Raw genomic sequence first — 19035 nt, 5'->3', positions numbered from 1 at the left:
GTCACCATCCTCTTTAAAGTTTTAAACCTGCACCACCATGCTATCAATTTGGGAAACCAGACCAAGAGGAGGTCCTTAATTTGATCAATTATTTTGTTTTTGGTCAGGGATATAGATTCAGTCACATTGTTACAAAACCAGATACCCAGCTATTTAATAGACTTAGGTTGCCACGTGAATTGAGAGGAGCCTAGGCAAAAGAAAGTACAGTGAACACTGAGAGGCATAACCTCCGTTTTATCCCCATTTAAAGAGTATCCCAAAAAAAGGAGACCAACATGTTGATTATATCTAGTTTGGCAGAAATAGCTGTATCTGGTTTCCCTGAGAAGATTAAAATATTGTCAGAATAAGCAGCAGTTTTAAGGGCCATATCTCCAAACATCATCTCTTCAATGTCTGTGGACATATTTAACGTCAGAATCAAGGGGACAATGGGCAATAAGAAAAGGAAGCAAAGGTAACAGTAGAAAGGCTTGACAAGTGCCCTGTTGGAGTGGAACGAGGGAGGATAGTTCTCCATTGGCTCAGATTTGTGCAGTAGGCTTGCATACAAGGCCATGACAATTTCGATACAGATATCCATGAGGTTACACCTAGTTAATACAGCCTCAAAAACAGACCAGGAAACCTATTGAAGAACTTCTACATGGCCAGAGGTATGGCAGCTGTGGCTGAAGCTTGCAGATGGGATGCTTTTTTGATGGCGTGGCAGAACAAACTGATATTATCACTTGCTAACCTGCCTTTGACACAGCTTGTCTTTTGAGGGGTGAATTAGCTTTGGTATTAAAGGAGCGAGGAAGGAAGCTAAGATCTTAGCATTCATTTTGGTTTCCATGTTTATAAAGAAATCGGCCTAAAGTTTGTGGATCGGAGGAATCTTCTCCTCTTTTAGGATCACTACAATTGTGACCTCTTCAGCAGTACCGGATACTATACCCGTGGACGCAAAGTTATTTAGCTCATTCTCTAGGGGGAACCCCAATAACTGGTCCAAAGTTTTTGTAAAAACTTCATGGGAGGCCATCTGGCCCGAGGCCTTTCCAGGTGAGATGCTTTTAATCGCCTGCCAGATCTCGCTCTGTTCTATCGGTTCATTCAGTCTTCTATTTTCTTCAGTAAAAAGGACCTTCAATGGTAAAGATTAAATACATTTTAGACAAGGAAACTGAGGCGGAGTGAAGGACAGTGTAGAATTTCCGGAAAATTTTAAGAATATCACTTGTTTTTGTTTTGAGGGCGCCTAGGAGGGTTTTACTATTAGAAATCAGTTTGGAGTTCTTCTTGAATTTTACATAATCAGCTAGTGTTTTTCCTGGTTATACTGAGTAGAATAATTTCTTCCCTTTCTGAGCCTGGACCCACATTGTGCACGTTTACTTACAATTTTATTATATTCATATTTCAGTTTCTTTAGTTGAGTCAGGGCAGAATGGTCTTTCAAACCGCTGAATAGACTTTCTTGGGATTTGATATCTGCCGCCAATTTGTCTAGAGAAGATCGAATTTCTTTGGTTTTCTTAGATATCCGGCTTATTACCTGACCTTGAAAAAAAAATCAAGGTGTCCCAAAAGAGTGCCTGGAGAGGAGACTGAGGAAGTGTTGGCTTCTAGGAACAATGTTAACTCTTGGCCTAGTTCCTGGGCATCCACTTTATTCTCTAGCATTTATTAGTTAATTCTCCACTAATGTTTTTTAGTTTGGGAGGCTGAATTCCAACAGAAATGGAGATAGTTTTGTGATCAGAAATCGTGATGGGCTCAGTGGTAGAGGATATGGTGTCTTATAACAGTGCATTGCCACTAATATATAGTCTATTCTAGAGAAGCTATTGTGCGTGTTGGAGAAGAAGATCAAGTCATTACCGGTGGGGTTAAGTAGCCTCCACACATCTGCTAGGCCATAAGCAGCGCAGAGTGAAAGCATTGCATTATGGGCTTCAGGGGTTCTATACTTCAAGGCTGAGTTCCCATCTAAAATGGTATCCATTGGTAGGTTAAAGTCTCCTTCCAGAATGATGCAGGCCTTTGTGGAGAGCAGAGCCATTTGGCAGCCAGATTGGACCCGAAAACAGGATTGTAAATGTTCGTTGCTTATATGTTTATTGCAAACACTTCTGAGTTACCCGCTTGAAGTTGGGTAATCAGCCATCTACCACCGTCATCCTGTTTTGAAGTAACGATTGAGAGAATTCCTGGATATTATTGTGATAACCCCATTCTTAGACTGTGCAGGAGAATATGAAAGGTCATGTACCCAGCCATTGCGCATAGAGAGTGTCTCTCTATGCCTGATCTTCGTTTTCTGTAGAAACACTGTTTCCTGTCAGAGAGTGGCAATAATCAGAGGCCTTCTTGCACTTCACTGGGCGGTTAAGCCCTTTTGTATTTAGAGAGACTTCTTTCAGAGCAAACATAAGTGAGACGTATAGGGCCATAATGAGCTGTTTGGTGAAGGGGGTAATTGTGTTCTATCTAACAAACCAAGGTTGAAATACCAAATGGAAACATACATGGCTCTGAAAAAAAAAAACTCGAAAGGATAGGGGGCAGAAAGAGAAGATTACGCCCAAAAACATGGAGACTCCATGAATAGAGGCAGGAGCATCTCCAAGAGATGAAAAATTATGGACAAGGCAATGGGAGCCCTCCGGCCAACTCCTACCGAAGAAAGCAAATTAGCAGTTTTGTTGAACGGCTAAGATGTAAGCATAACACAGTAGCAGAGCACCACATAAGTTATGGTATGTAAAGACCCACTGAGTCAGTGAGTCTGGAGGGGACATGGAAAGTAGTAAGAACTGCAAATAACCAACTGCCAGCACCCCGAGCGTTGAAAAGTAATTTCATGTTGCAACAGTGAACCAGAAACTCATGCAGCAAACAACCTGAGAAAAGTATCAGACCATCATATACATTGACATTGATATGTCTACCCCTGCCGTCTCAAAACCAACTACACGAAATAACAGGCAGCACAGGACAGACATATGGATGAGAACCTCCCCCTGATAGTATTGAAAACGAACAAATGTAATATTAGTTCTATTGAGTCAATGTGCATGAAAAACAAGAATACCATGTCGGGATCACAAAAATATCAGAGGCCAGAGACAATAACTCTCCTAAATGTACCATCATGACCATGAAAAGGATCCAGGTCTTGTTTGGAGCATATCAGTACTACATATGGAGAGAGAAACCTATATCCGTGAGCTCCGGACGTCTTGAAGGTAATTATGTAGACAAGGCAGACTAGGCTGTTTGAGCTCAAGGTAGATATATGCCACAAAATACACGCCTCCATCATCCAAATCAACTAGGCTGGTCATTCCTCTCCTGCTTCTTGGCTTCAACAGTATTATCAAGAAAAGCTACCAATTCCGCTGGTTCCAAGAAGATATTCGAACGACCCTTGAATACTATCCTGAACTTAGACTGGCCCACGAATGAATACTGCATCGCTGTTTACCAGGATTTTCTGGGGCCAAAATGCGTTTTTCATTTCAAAAACTTATTTTGGTCACTAGGACCTTAAAAAGTAAACGCAAACAGGAAAAAACATACATTAATAAGTACAACATACCATGATTAAAAAACACTCCATGAGTAATACAAATTCCAGTTTTGAATCAAATGCGGAAATTTTTACCAAACTGCTTGGGGGGAGGGAAGGGAGGCATTGAATTAAAACAGCGGGAAGGAATTATATCAATTAATTAATGTAATGCGGTCGACAAACAACTAGAAGAATAGCAGCAATATTTCAATAAATAATAAAAAAACAAAAAAACAATTACATTTACACTATTTACAATAAAATCAAATTTGTCGGAAATACTTCTGTATACAAGCTAATGTAAAACTAAAACCAATATCTGGCAGATACTGGACACATGGTGATCACATTTTATAAGTATACTGCCGATGCACATTTTATGATTTTTTACCCTTCTGAATAAAAACCCCTCTCCTTCGCCACATTGTGTTTAGATATCGTGAAACAGCAAACACGATGGGTTTAGATGTATCCTATTTTAAAACCTGAAGAGCTTCCCTACAGTGCTCAAAACCCAGATTCCGACAAAGCTGTATAGGCCAGTAGCGCCTCGCTTTTTGATAACCAGGACAAAAAAATAAAACATGCATTTCTGTTTCCTCTTGTGTAATGCATACAGGGCAACCCTCCTCTTTCTGCCCTGTCCATTTATTAGTAACCGCACGTACAGGTAAAGTACTATGTCTGCACTGTACATACAATTTTCTTGCAACCTGGGGAAGAATGTCATCCAGGAATATTTCTAGCTCATAGTTGTCCTTCACTGCAAGAAACTGTGTTGTAAGAGAGCCAAGTTTAGGATTTGTTTGCATTGCTTCAAGCTTTAGGGTGCGATAGGTCTTAGGTAATTAAGCTCGGGGAAGGGGCAAGTAATGCCCGGAGTGCTCCACAAAAGTGGTTGACCAAGCTTTTCGCACTCGTGCTACACGCGTGCAAACCAAGGAACCCTTTTCAGCAAACCTGGATAGGATAAGAGCTCAGTTGTTTCTGCCTGGTATGATGCTAATTCGGGAGCTGCCCAGAGTCTTTGCCAAAACGTTAGCGGTTTTAGGGCGATCTCGTCTTCGATCGGTGAAATACCCAGATCTAGTCATAAGGGAATTAGCAGGGTACCCACTGGAAGGCCCGTTATTTGTCTTAAAAATCTATTCTCAACTAGAACTAAGGTAGAAGACGAGCAATGCCCCCATAATTCTGCCCCGTACAGAGTGGCTCCACACTCTTGGGCCCTGTACATTTCAAGCGCGGGACCGATGGGTTTAAAAGGTGATTCCCTAGCTAGTTTGGCTACACCCCCTGAAATCTGGGATAGCTTGAGCTTGGCTTTGGCTATTTGGGGCACCCACTGCATATCTTCTGAAAGGGTAACACCAAGATATTCGAAGGCAGGCACCCTTTCCAAACAAGTGCCATTCAATTGTGGGTTGGGGCGTGTTGTCTTGGGAGGGTTGACGATCATAAATTTGGTTTAGTAGTATTGATCGCCGGCCCCTTATATTACAAAATGAGGCGAAACTGTCCAATAACCTCTGAATACCCATCGGTGTCTTTGATAGGAGGAGGGTATCGTCAGCAAACATCAATGCTGCCACCTTGGTGTTTGCTAACTTAAGGACATCGTTGTTTGCTACCTCAGCCAGAAGCGGTATTAATGCGTTGACAAAGAGGCAAAACAGGATCGGTGCGAGCACACAGCCCTGTCTTACACCTCTGCCAACCGGAAGCCTGCTGGTTAATTCTCCTCCCCTTCCGCATCTAACTTTGGCATAGGTGTCATCATGCAACTTAATCAAGATGTCAAGCAGATAGGAAGGGATCCCCATATCTCTTAAAACCCCCCACAGTTTGGGTCTAGGGACGAGATCAAAAGCAGTTTTCAGGTCCACGAATATCAAATAGAGGCTGCACCCTCCATTGATACTGTCTTACATGTGATTAGTTGGAATCTAAACACTTGGTCGAGTGTGGAGATATTTTTCCTGAATCAATCAATCAATCAATCAACAATTTTTATAGCGCGCTACTCACCCAGTAGGGTCTCAATGCGCTGGGGGGAGGGGTTCGTTACTGCTCAAAAAGCCAGGTCTTGAGTTGTTTCCTGAAGGAGAGGGCGTCCTGGGTCTGCCGTAGGTGGATGGGGAGGGAGTTCCATGTCTTGGCCGCCAGGTAGGAAAAGGATCTTCCTCCAGCGGTGGCTCTGCGAATGCGTGGTACGGCGGCGAGGGCGAGGCTGGCCGAACGTAGCTGGCGGGCGGGTGTGTAGAAAGTGAGGCGGCTGTTGAGGTACTTCGGGCCCATGTCGTGGAGAGCCTTGTGTGCGTGGGTGAGGAGTCTGAACGTGATCCTCTTGTTGACGGGGAGCCAGTGCAGGTCTCTCAGGTGGGTAGAGATATGGCTGCGGCGAGGGATGTCCAAGATGTCCAGGATGAGTACCTGCTTGGTATGGGCTGATGATATCCTTTTCTTCCAACCAGCCCTGGATTCGATCCAGTATTACCCGAGCAAACTGATCGGTCTGTAGTTTGCTGGGTATAACGGGGAACCCTTTTTAAAAATTGGAACAATCTCAGTCCCAGCCCAGGTGTCTGGGATGGGCATGCCATTCATGATGGCATTGAATAACACTAAGAAATAAGGGCCCCAAGTTAGCGGTTCTTCCCGGGACATATCCCCAGGGAGTTTGTCCAACCTTTTTCTGGGGCCAAAATGCCTTTCCTTGCAAAGTTAGAGATCCTGGCACCTTCCATTGGACTTATTAGACTTTCCTCATGTGTGTCAGAATCCGCTCAGTATGCTGATGTTGAAGAGTTTTGAGTATCAGAACTGGAGGGGACGTAGCAGCCTTGGTTTGATTGGTGTGTACCCAGTGTGCATGTTTGATCTCAGAATCTCTACCAAACAAATTACCCAGGACCGACAGAAACCACTTTTCTAGCAAGTCAACAGGCTTCAACTTCAACATCTTTCGGAAAACTAAAAATCTGAAGATTTCTGTTGCGGTCTTCCAAATTGGTAACTTCTCGTTTGAGGGAAGTCATCATCATGTGGGATCTAGCCAGGATCTTATTTTGAGCAGATACACAATCTGCTGCCATTCCAATTCAGGTCTCTGCAATGGTCTTTAAGATCCTGTGAATGCCAAATACCTCGATTTGTCAGAAATCGGTATTGGCTTTGGTACTTTGGGCTTTGTCATGCACCTCATTTAGTTTCTTCAGAATAGCTTCTTGAGTAGTCCTGTTTTTCCTTTACAGGAGATTTAGGGAGAGATGGTTATAGTTTTGACATTTTGAGGTAGCCTACCATTTCATTTCCTTCTCTATTCTTATGTTCGCTTGAATCCGCCATTGTCAATCCACAAATCCAGTGGCGAAATGAAACTTGAGGGGGTCCCCCGCAAAGCACATGGAGGGGCCTCCCTCCGGACTCATTCAGGGGCACTCAGGCCATACTACTATGCTGAGGAGGCCCCTCTGGAACTCTGGCCCCCTCGGACTGCAGGAGCTGCAGGGCCTTTATTATGACACTGCACAGATAGTCTGGAAACAGGGTGTTCACACAGTTACTGGGGGGTCAGGCTTACAGAGGGATGTCACAGTTATTGATCCAAATGGGTGAAAATAAAGTAGGTCACATGATGAAAGGCTGGACCCGCAGTGGAAAGTACCGGTTTGGTCAGAGCCGATGTGGCATCTAGAGTAGGAGGAAGATTGCTTCCTCAAAGTACAATGAGACCGGTGGTTCAGGCTCTGATTCTTTCTCGTCTGGACTACAGCTTTCTGAGGTTCCTTCTTGCTGTTCCCCAGGGTACATCAACATTTAGTTGCCATCTAGAGTTAGGCCTGTCCTGCATCACTGACATCATAAAGATTCAGCCTATTCTCTTATGGCACCATCTCTGGACCTCAAATAAGCTGTTTTTTTCCCAAAGCATCTTGAAGGACTGTCTTCTGCTTGAAAATGTTAACAAGATTGGTTGGCTCCGATACATTAAAAAGTTCCTCTATGATTTGGGCCTAGAGAAATTCTATCTTAACCCGCTAGAACTGGAACTGATCTCTAGGAAAATGTTGAAAAATCAATGCTTAACCCATCTAGCGGAACTCCGTCTGTCTGTTGAAGCCAAAAAAACCTTGGTACAGCATTCTTTATTGATTCAAACTTCCATGCTGATTCACCCATACTTAACCTGGAACCTAAGTAGCTATGATAGATATTTGCTGACCCGGTTTAGGCTCAACACCTTTGATCGGCTTGTCACATTCCCCATTGTTAATGACTGGTCACAGTCGCTTTGTCAATGTCCTTGTGACGGCATCTCTCCCCAATCTCTCTTACATTTGACCCTTTTTTGTCAATTTTATTTAGAACCGAGAAAGAGATATCTTGCTCCAATTTTAAAAAGTTTCGGGCTACGCCAATGTCGTTCCGCTTTCCTGGTTCTTCAACTTCTTGAGTCTGATTTTTTTTTAGCACTAAACATAGCAAGGTTTTTAAAATGTTGTATTCGCCACAGAATTAACCTACAATGGAAGTTTGGCGCTTTTAATCTCTTGCTGTGTATTTTAACTGAATTGAATTTTAAGAAATAATTCATTGTTTTTTCTTATTGATAAATGTATTAACATGCCAAGTATGGACTTTTATGGTTTTCTATAAATTGAACCCGATAAAGTAAACAACAACTACTACGGCAGTACACTCTAGAGAGTCCCTGGTCAGTTTCTTGGGAGCTGCATGTCATGCAAAATACTGCTGCATGCGTGCTACTAGAGATCCCCAGGTATGAGGCAGCCAGACAGGGTCTGATAGTTACCTATTGCCCAAAGACTTTAATTCAAATCCCTATGCAATGCTAATAGACCCCTACATGCGCAAGGCCCTTCCATCTTACGCCAATTTGTTATCTCCTATATCACTAATAGACCACTTAGATCCTCCAATTTACATCTGGCCACTATTAGAAGAGCTGGCAGTGGAGGACGATCTTTTCGCAGATTGTGGCCAAGCTTTGGACCTCCCTTCCCTTGGCTATTTGATCTATGGGCAACGAGCTGTGCTTTTGAAAACTCTCAAGACCTGGCTTTTTAAGAATTTAAATTCCAGATGATTCCTCTGACTTCTGTGGGATAGCCTACAAGTCGCCATGCGCTCTATAAATCCCATAGCACCTGGGCCCGAGGTCAAGCTTACCAACCTTACCCTTTTGGTTGCTGTGGAAAGTCCCCAAGCCTGCACACCACAATATGGATATAGAGTGAGCCTAAAAGGCATTGGGTTAATTAGGGCCCAAAATGTTCTAGGACACGGGTTGTGTGGGGGAGATCTTTGGTGACAGCTTAAGAGCAACTGATGTGTGATCCAACAGGAGGACCCAGTGGGCGGGGTCTGTCGCAAGTCATTGGAGTAGGCATAACCGATCAGCTAGTCACCCCCATGCAAAAACCAGGAAGAAACAGACTGCAACTGACCGTTCAGATGAAACATGGTCATGGTGGGGAGCTGCACAATATTCTTCGAGGCGCTGCCATCAATCTGAAAACGACACATATGTAGCTGTAGTCTCTTCATTGGCAAGTCTCCGTGGAATTGTTATGCCATCATACAGGTACCTACACCAACAATGTGGGCCGGCTGGATGAGAAATTAGGGTGGGGAGGGGATCAAACCATAGAAGCAGGTCTGGCTGTCCTCATTCTCAGCGTTATGCTGATAAATGCAGCCCAGTCTCTGGTCAGCTGATGTAGGCGGCATGTAGGAAGTTGCTGATGTAGCAACTGGTACAAGCTGTTCGTGTAGGAAGTCGTGCGGTGGCTCCTGTCACGGCGCCATGTATGGGTGTTGGTGGCAGAGAGGGAGCCTTGGAACTGCTGGCACCAACTAACGCTGTGCCGGCATTTGCTTCAGCACCGCTCGGGGATTGAGCAGAGCAGGCCGGACAGCCATGGCCACTCAAAGCCAAGAGTGCTCTGCGCTGCTTCATTCAAGACCTCAGCGTGTATTGGTGAGGTCAGCAGACCTTCATGCGACCTAATCCGACTGACTCTGTAGCTATTGGGTAGCAGTGAAACTAGGGAGGGTTCTCAGGAGATCATGATAGAGCCACCATCTCCTGCGCTGGCTACACCATACCAATATTGAGCCACTCATTTTCAAACAACTGTCCTACCCTTTAACGTTATAGCATCCCCTCTGGTCTAACGAAGGTTATAGTGGTGATTGTGTCCCTTCTTTGCTAATTCGGTGGGTACATGTTCCTGTATCTCGACAACTTGCTATTGAAGGTAGGCTCCCCTCAGCTTGTGTTGGACCACCTGAAAGCAAAATATCACTGCTCTTCAATCTGGGATTTGCTTTCAGCAAGTCCAAATCCCACCTCCAATGCACACAGAGCCTACCCTTTTGGGCCTATTTGCACATGGTGGCTTTGAAGGACTTTCCACCATCGCAGTGAATCCACTGTATTCAGGTAATGATTTCAGCCAAAAGCTGTTCTTCCAGCCTTGACAGTTTTGAGGTTGCCTGACCTTTTTGCCGCCTGCAACATAACCGTGCCCTTTCCTTGTTGGCACTTGTGGTCAATCATTGCAGCTTAAGCCTGCAATGAGGCAAACATGCAGGTCCCTGTCAAACAAGATCCACATTTCCAGGGAGACCTATTGTGACCTCCAGTGATGGATGATGGACACCAACCTGACGCATGGTAGCTTTGGTGGTATCCATTGCATTATTCCTTGGCCTGGGGAGGTCACCCGGACAAACTAGAGATCCGCACTCTTCAATACCCGTCAGAGAGTGCTGCCACATCAATCTCCTGGCGCTGCATGCCATTCAGTTTGACCTCCAGGCATTTATGTAAAGTAGGGCAGTGTGGGCTCATGCGCTGTAAGTGTTGAGGTTGTGGCACTGGCTGGAGCTCAGCAGGATTTCAGTGATAGCGAGTCACCCCGCAAGATCCCTCTACATTAAGGCAGATGAAGTCCGCATGTTTCATCTTGCCGACCATTAGTGGCATCTACACCCAGAGGTTAGTCGAGAAATCTTTGCTCTAGAGTTTCCACCTCAAGGGTCTCTGGGGGACACATTCCACCTTGTATCTGATGCATTTCCACCATTCCCTTTGTTCTCGTGTTTCTGAGAAAAGTCAGGAATAACAGCCCATACATTATTTTTGTGGCCCCAGATTACACTTTCGTGCATGGAGATTAAACAGAACCAGCTCAGAGGTTTTGGCCTTCCAGTGAAAGTGCTGGATGTCACAATGGCAACCTCTGTCGTCAAGACTATACTCAGGTTGTTGCAATTGGTTTGTCTCCTGGTGTGCAGTGACGCATATTGACACTTTGAGGCAAAGTTGCCTGATGTTCTGTTGTTTGCTTTATCTTTGGCCTGACAAGGTTTTGCCATGGACATAGTTAAAGTTTACTTATCGGCCCTTTCAGCCTTTCTTCCTTTCCTTGATCAGTCCTGATTGTTCAAATAACTAGGGATTCGTTTCTGTAAAGGGCCTTTACTTGTTACATCCCTTTAACATGCTGCTGTGGGACCTCAGTGTGGTCTTGACTTCCTTGATGTGTGCACCTTTTGAGCCGCTCCACAGCTGCACTCCGCGGCTTCCTACTGTAAGAACTGTTTGTCACTGAAATCACTTCTACGTATTGACTTGGGGAGTTTCAAGTTTTGCAGGTTCACAATCCATATACAACCTTTTCCTTCTCAAACTGGTTCTTCGAACATATGCATCCTTTTTCTGCAAGTTGTGTCACCCTTCCATCAGGGGCAGCCCTTACACTTCTTGTGTTCTTCTTTCCCCCACACTTAGGGGGTCATTAGGATCGCGGTTTTTCCGCATCCTCGGGGCCGGCGGAAGGCACCGCCGGCCCAGAGGATGCGGAAAAACCGCAGCGGACCCACCAAAGACCCACCGCCACATTAGGATGGCTGGTGGGTCCTGGTTTCCGTCCGCAGCTTTTCCGCCGCGGCTGGCTTACAACCGCGGCGGAAAAGCTCTAATATGGTGATGGTGTCTGTCAGACACCGTCCACCATATTAGGATGGCCTGTAAAGTATGCTTTTCCGCGGCGGGTTTTCCGCCGTGGAAAAGCATACGGAACTTCACTGCGGGGCCCGTTGCGGGCCCCCTAGGTGAAGGGGGGGTGGGGGGTGCACATGGGGGGTACCTATGGTACCCCCCTGCATTTGCATGCAGAAAGCGGCAGGCACCGCGCGATGCCTGCCTCTTACTGCATGCAAATGCAATGCGTGCATTTTTACCATTGCGGCGGGTGCAGCTTGAAGCTCCACCCGCTGCAATGTTAAAAATAGAGGATGTGACCGCAACCCTGGCGGTCACATCCTAATCAGCACGGAGGGAACGCCGCAGCCCCTGCGGACGTTCCCTCCTCCTCAAGGGTGGCGGACGGACGCAAGTCCGTCCGCCATCCTAATCGGCCCCTAAGTATCCATCTGAAGAATAAGTTATTTACCTGTGGTAATGCTCTTTGCTGTGCATACTCTGATTTTCTGCAGATTTCTCACCACTAGCACACAACCTCATTTTGGCAAGGAATTCATCTAATTAATAATGTTTCAAGTTGTGTTTTTTAAAAATATTTGTTTATTTTTCTTGCACAAAGAGAAAAAAAAGAAAGAACATAGGCTCCATTGTCCAGCATGCTTACATATACACATTCAGATTATGTCCTTATACATAGATTTCCTTTTAGTGCCTGTATTTTGTTGACATAAAGCTAACGGCTCCCACAGTCAAGACTGCACCCAATTTGCAGCTCTACCTTAAGTGATAACCACCCTACTCCCTCCTTTCTCCCTCATAACAAAAGTAATGTTTTCCTAATTCTAGTTCAAACTACGGCTATAGACTTTCTCCTTTGCTACAAGGGGATTTACTTCCAGCATCCTCCATTTCCCCAGCCACAATCTCCTACCCTGTCCCTCAAGGAGGCCTTGTGCCGGGGCTCAGTCATGCTTTGGATAAGCGCTCCATTCTTTTAAAACCTCTCCTAATTCGTCAATACTTCTGACATTTTTCATCAGTCCCTCCTCTGCCACAGCCTCTTCCTGCTTAACTCCCATCCATGCTTTCGCACATGGATCCTTTGGTTTGACTTAGCAGTGATTGCCCCAGGCCTCGCAAATTTACATTTACCCGAGTGATGTATTTAATAGTGAAGAATTTCTCAACGAGTTGACATCTGGTAGTGCCAATCAGTTATCCTTTGAAAAGGGAAATTAGCTGAGTTTGGCAAGTGTAAAACTTATAAGGACATTATCATATCACTCTAGAACTTATGGGGACGGGGGGTGGGAGGAGGAGGGAGGGTAGTGTTTGTTACCTTTGGGGTACAGATACCCAAGTATATAAATGTTATATTGTCACCATTCGACTATGTATAATGCGATACAGCACTTATGATGCATGATCTACAAAATCCTAATAAAGGTTTGTTTACAAAAAAAAATCATACCACTATAGCGCTGTTAAACGAAAGTTGAACACACATGAACGGCGGATTTCTCAATCACACCTAAGACACAGTTCCAGTTAGTATAGTTTGGTGCACTTAAAATTCCAATATGAGCTGTTAGCAATTTTCTTCCTTCATTTTAATACAATTTTTAAAATTTAAGATTCCAAGATCGAAGCATCCAGTCAACGTGTTTCGTTCAAATTTATTGAACTTCATCAGGGCTCATTGTTATGACTTGTTTTGCATCTGGCAATAGTATCCATGTTATTTTGGGGGGGCAGATTTATATAGCGCAAACTCGACCCGAAGGTATTGGAGCTCTTTACATAAGCACCAGTTACGTTACACAAGGACACATTCATTTCTTGGTAGGCACAGGGAGATTAAGTGATTTTCCTAGAATCACAGGAAGCTGAGCTGACGCTGAGGCTCGAACTTGGTTCCCCAGCACCAAAGTCTCTTGCTCTGGCCGTAAGGCCACATCTTCTCAACTTCTTTTATATGGCCATGTAAGGCGTTTGATCATCATTCTAATGTGACCTTCTGTATCCAGTCTGGCAGGTTCTTAAATTAAGTTCCAATAGAAGTAGGGGTATCAATATCCTCCATCCAATGCCAGGATCTGTATCGGGAATGCACTGTCAGCATACAGCTTGATTTAAATAAAGGCAGATGTTATCTAAAAAATGGACTTGAAGATTTACCAATTTGTCTCTCTGTGGGTGCACCATTCCATTCTTTCCTTTCAAGTATCACTCTAGAGCAGTTGTCTGGTACAACGCTTTGCGTAAACTGCGCATAGCACCATTCACGTAATGGAGTTTTGTAATACATCTTGTTGTTTTAGAGTATTGATATAATGAAACTGACTAGGGATGTGATGAAGCTCTGACAGGTTATAAAGGACAAGTTGAGAGGAATTGTTTCCATGGACCCTGTTTTAAGTCTGGTGGAGCTGTATCCCCCAGTGGAATGGCCTCCACCCAATTACAAATGGCCCGGTGTTCCAGCGCCCAGATTTCCTGAGTTCTGACTACTGGGCCTGATCTACCAGCTGGAAAATCTGGCAGGTAAAATCGGTGGCTCCTACCGGTCCCCCTCCTACAGCATTGGGGAGCATGAAATGCACCACTTCCAGCCTCGCCAGCTCCGGACTTGTGTACTTCCCACACTTTGCATCTGTTCTGAGCAGGTGGCAAATGGGAAAGTAAATCCACGAGAAATTGGGACATTTGCACATAATTTTACCTGGAAAAGTATCTATGTGGTTATTCACTTTCAGTCTGGTTTAATTTGTAATAGTTTGGTTGAAGGTGTGAGGGACCTGAGAGGGATTTCATGCAACAAGAACTAAGTGATGAATGGAATGCTTGAATTAATCTCAGCTACTCGTCATTACTTGGGCCGCATTCCAGTCCCATCATTTTTCACCCACATGCCCATCTACCAAGCCATATGCAAATCTGCCTTGGTCCTGCTCCAAAAAGAACAGTCCAGCCTGAGCTGCCAGACCAGCTCCCCTGCTGATGGTAACACAAGAAACCCCAGACTAATTTTGACTTCCATGGGTCTCTTCAGTGAGGTATCTGGAGACCTGTGGCAAAGCGAGCAGGGGTCGCATCTAGGCAAACCTGTCGCACTAAGGGTGCTAATACAACAAGAGCAAGGTGATTGATGGATGGAATGGGTGAATTAATACCAGCCACTGGTAATCAGTTAAGGGACAGGGTTGGGGCACAGGATGAGTATTGAGGGTTTTGGACCTGAATGCACCGACATGGTGTTAGTGAGACAGTTGGGAATGACTAGGAGAGGGCAGACAAGGGTTTCTAACCCTAAGCAAGTGCTGAATGTTCAGGTGAGGGTTTAGAGCTGGAAAATGGAAAGGAATGCAGTAAAAACAAGTTGTCATAGGTGCCATATGGCGTTGTGAGATGTCGGTGAAAGGTTGCGTAAAGTTACGTAATGAAGAAGAGTAGGGTGAGCAGACGAAAGAGACTGAAGATGCAAGTAGGTCCTCACAGACATAAATACACTTGTTTACCTATCTGACAATCAATCAATCAATCAGTCAAAGCATTTGTAGAGCGCGCTACTCACCCGTAAGGGTCTCAAGGCGCTAGAGGGGAGGGGAAAGAGGAAGCAGCTACTGATCGAGCAGCCAGGTCTTGAGAAGTCTCCTGAAGGTCAGCAGGTCCTGGGTCTGTCGCAGGTGGGTGGAGGAGGGTGCTCCATGTCTTGGCGGCGAGGTGGGAGAATGATCTGCCGCCGCTGGTCGGTCGGTGGATGCGTGGGACGGTGGCGAGGTCAGCGGAGCGAAGCTGGCGGTTCGGGGTGTAGAAGGTGAGTCGTTCATTGAGGTATGCTGGTCCGGTGTTGTGGAGTGCTTTGTGTGCGTGGGTGAGGAGCTTGGAGGTGATCCTCTTGTTGACTGGAAGCCAGTGCAGGTCTCTCAGGTGGGCGGTGATGTGGTTGTGGCGGGGTATTCCGAGGATGAGGCGTGCGGAAGCGTTTTGTATGCGTTGAAGTTTTTTCTGGAGTTTGGCTGGGGTTCCTGCGTAGAGGGCGTTGCCGTAGTCCAGCCGGCTGCTGACGAGGGCTTGGGTGACAGTCTTTCTGGTTTCAGTGGGAATCCATCTGTAGATCTTGCGGAGCATGCGCAGGGTATTTAAGCAGGAGGAGGAGACGGCGTTGACTTGCTGGGTCATTGAGAACGATGAGTCCAGGATGAACCCCAGGTTGCGTGCGTGGTTGGTAGGTGTGGGTGCATCTCGCAGGGTGGTTGTTCAGTTTCAGGCGGCTGGTCTTCATCCACTCTGCGAAGGCCTTCATTTCCTCGTGGAGGTTGGATTTGGCGGTGGCCGGGTCCTTGGTTATCCTAATGCTGAACCTCGCTGGGTTTATTGATATGGGTTCGGTCGTTGTACTTTGTTGATTTGCTTTTGTAGGTTGGAAGGGAGGTGATTTGTCCGCTTCGGAACTTGGTGTTCTGTCTGGATGTGTTCTGGAAGAAGGTTTTGTGGCTGGCAGGTGCTACTTGCCTGGTTATCCTGTGAGACGCTTCTTTTCTGCCAATAAATATTTATACTAGCCCAAACCAGTCTGGTCTTTTCACTCAAAGACCGTTTTTCACCCAGAGCCGTTGTATGTTACAACATCGCAATCACAAGGAGATGATGGACGGAGAGCTGAAACTTTTCAGACACTCACCCCCAGTCACATATCTGGGTTGAATCCATCATTGTTCTTTAGCTCACTTCACCTTCCCAGTTTAGCCACAGCAATATGCAAATCAGTCTTGGCCCTATGCCTCAAGGGAACAGTCCAGCCCGAACTGCCAAGCCATGTCTTCCCTGGACAAGAAACAAGCATCCTGGAACCGGTTTCGGGGTACCACCCCTCTTCAGCCAGGCCAGCTTGAATCAGTGGCAAAGTGAGCAAGGGACCCATGTCTGGGCATACCCTGCCAATGTAGGGTGAACAAAACAAACACAAGGAGATGATGGACGGACAGCTGAAACTTTTCAGAACTCACCCCGTCCATCATCTCTTTGTGTTTGCTTTGGTTTGGTATGTTACAACATCAGCATCACACTGCAGCTCCAGCTCCATGGCCAGCCTTCACAAAGATTTGAACCATTTGGAGTAATCTAATGGCAAAGCATTTTATTTGTGACTTAGAATACTGCACCACTCAGGGTACCTCATGTCACGTCTTTATCTTCACTTTATACATTTACATCTGCATACTGTACACGTATATGTATACCTGCCACCACACACGGTGCCACCGCGTGACACCGATATCGGCTCCCATCACAGGGTCTCCCGGGGAGGAGCCGATATCACATGGTGGCAGGGAAAATGAGCTGACAAATACTGTAAATAGTGGTTTACCAGTTCGTTTTCTGAGGCTTTGAATGGCAGACGTACATTAAGGGGTGTGAAAACACCCCAGGACATTGGAACCAGCCCCAGCAGGTGTTTTTATTGGGTGTGGGGGGAGGGGGCTGGGGTTAAAAAAGTACCTTACAGGTGCTTTGGAGCACGAAGCCCCGCCCCCTTCAAGGCCCCGCCCCTTCCTCACATGGTGAGATTGGTTTTCAAGTTGGGGGTATGCATATGCTAATTGCGCTGAGGACCTTATTATTAATTACTGTGTATTATATGGGAAATGATGAGTGTGATTTTTTTTTTCTTGGTGTTCTTTATTTTTTTATGTCTAGCCTTTATATCCGAAATAAAACCAGAGTGACTGCGAAGAATAATAAATAGTACATTAAAAAGTAAAAGCAATGCCTTGTTTTTAGAACCACCATACTCGATTGAAAAAGGAAAACATTTCCAAACATTTTTTTTATTTTAGCAAACGTGTGAAATCTGTAAAGGTGTCTTTGCGATTAAACGCAAAGTAATTATTTACCGGGGCCCTGCCTTTTTATTTTATATTTTATATTTTACAGTTTTGTTTCCCTTATAATCGGAAGCGTGGCAAGTACTCAAAAAACACCTAGTTATGGCGACAAAAGGAATTTGTTGGTCTGCGTTCTACTGCCGCTTACTGGTGACTGCCTGAAACAGCAATTGTTTTTATCAAAATGTTGTGGCCGTTTGCTGGTTGTTGTGAGAATGAAGACATTTTGTCGTTCTTTTACTTTGTGACTGTGATCTGTATCCACATTAGGAAGTGACGTGAAGAGAGAAGCAAATGAGTCCTTCTATAGTCACAGCCACGCACACTACACACCATTCCTCCGGTGACTGGCTGTGTGCAACAGAAGCATTGAAGCTCAGGAGAGTAGTATAGCTCCTCTGCAGACACCGGTCAAAGGATCAGTGAAAAGAACAAAACAAGCATTGGCAATGCTAATATAGCTCTGACTTTAAAGGAACATCATATGTAATGTGAAGCATTACTCGTAAATAGCATGGAAATAGATAGGTTTCTGCATGGAAGCAAAAACCCGCAGAACAATATTGGTGTAGCTTAAAAGGCCAGGTGACAGTGGCACTGCCAAGCTAGACCTCAAAATCCATGTAGGTTAACGACTGTCCTTTCACCTGTCATGCTGCCAGAGCACAGCACCATACATTATCTAGTCATCTAAGGCATTGTAAATCCTTCCGGTGTCATCTGTGTGCCCCTGAAAGTTCAAGCTTAGGCTGCTGAAAATGATCGCAGCTATGTGGACGACAAACCCTTTTTTGTGGTAGCACACAACTTCTGCCCAATCGCAACACAAACTCCTGGCTCTCAACATATGGACGAAGCCAAAGCCCCTCTCTGGTGATGCTCACATAATTGTTTGGCGACAGCTGAGCTGTAAATCCAGACCAAAATAGCATCAGTCCCCCATATTAATCAATGGACGTAAGCCTAGAGTAAACTCTGCAATCCACGGCACGGACAACTTTTTTACATGCTGTTCTGTAACAGACTTAGTCTTCTCGTTCTAACTTTTATATTTCAAGCACACAGAGAGAGTGATGGTAGGAACATCATGCATTCCTACTTTTGTTTCCAATAGCTGAATGCCTTAATGGTAATACACACCGAGCTGTTACTCGTGTCTCCATGGCAGCTGAAAGGGACTGTATATTTGCCAGAGTACAGCATGTAGACAGTCACGACAGCAAGTAAGAATGTTTCATTGGGTGGTGGAAGATTTGTTTTTTTTTAATTTTTAGGACATGCCAAGTTTTAATTTAAATATCCCTTCATCAGCGGGTGTTATTTGAATGAAGTGAGCGCATAAAATAATTCCATATTCTTGGTCACAGAAGTCCATTTGTATGAATTATGTTGTTTTACCATTGCATTGCCATCCCTAGCCGTTTCAGGATGTGAGGACAATGGAGAACTCATAATAATACCATGCATGCAGCACAATAAAAGACCCTAACAACTCATTTGTAGATGAAATATGTCACAAGTTTATTACACAGGTTAGGTTAGTTTATGGGAGATACAGATGTCCGCGG

At 45.1% G+C, this 19035-nt stretch overlaps 1 protein-coding gene across 3 annotated transcripts in view; it reads left to right on the top strand.

Moving 5' to 3' along the window:
- The window catches only part of SLC35F2 (solute carrier family 35 member F2), a 305693-nt gene that overhangs the window by 271803 nt on the left and 14855 nt on the right, over positions 1-19035 (top strand). The gene's annotated exons all lie outside the window — the stretch shown is intronic.

This window comes from Lissotriton helveticus, chromosome 8 (assembly GCF_964261635.1).
Source record: "Lissotriton helveticus chromosome 8, aLisHel1.1, whole genome shotgun sequence".
Classification (NCBI taxonomy): Eukaryota; Metazoa; Chordata; class Amphibia; order Caudata; family Salamandridae; genus Lissotriton; species Lissotriton helveticus.
The sequence above is the reverse complement of the archived record's forward strand: the minus strand, read 5'-3'. Positions and strand labels throughout refer to the sequence as shown.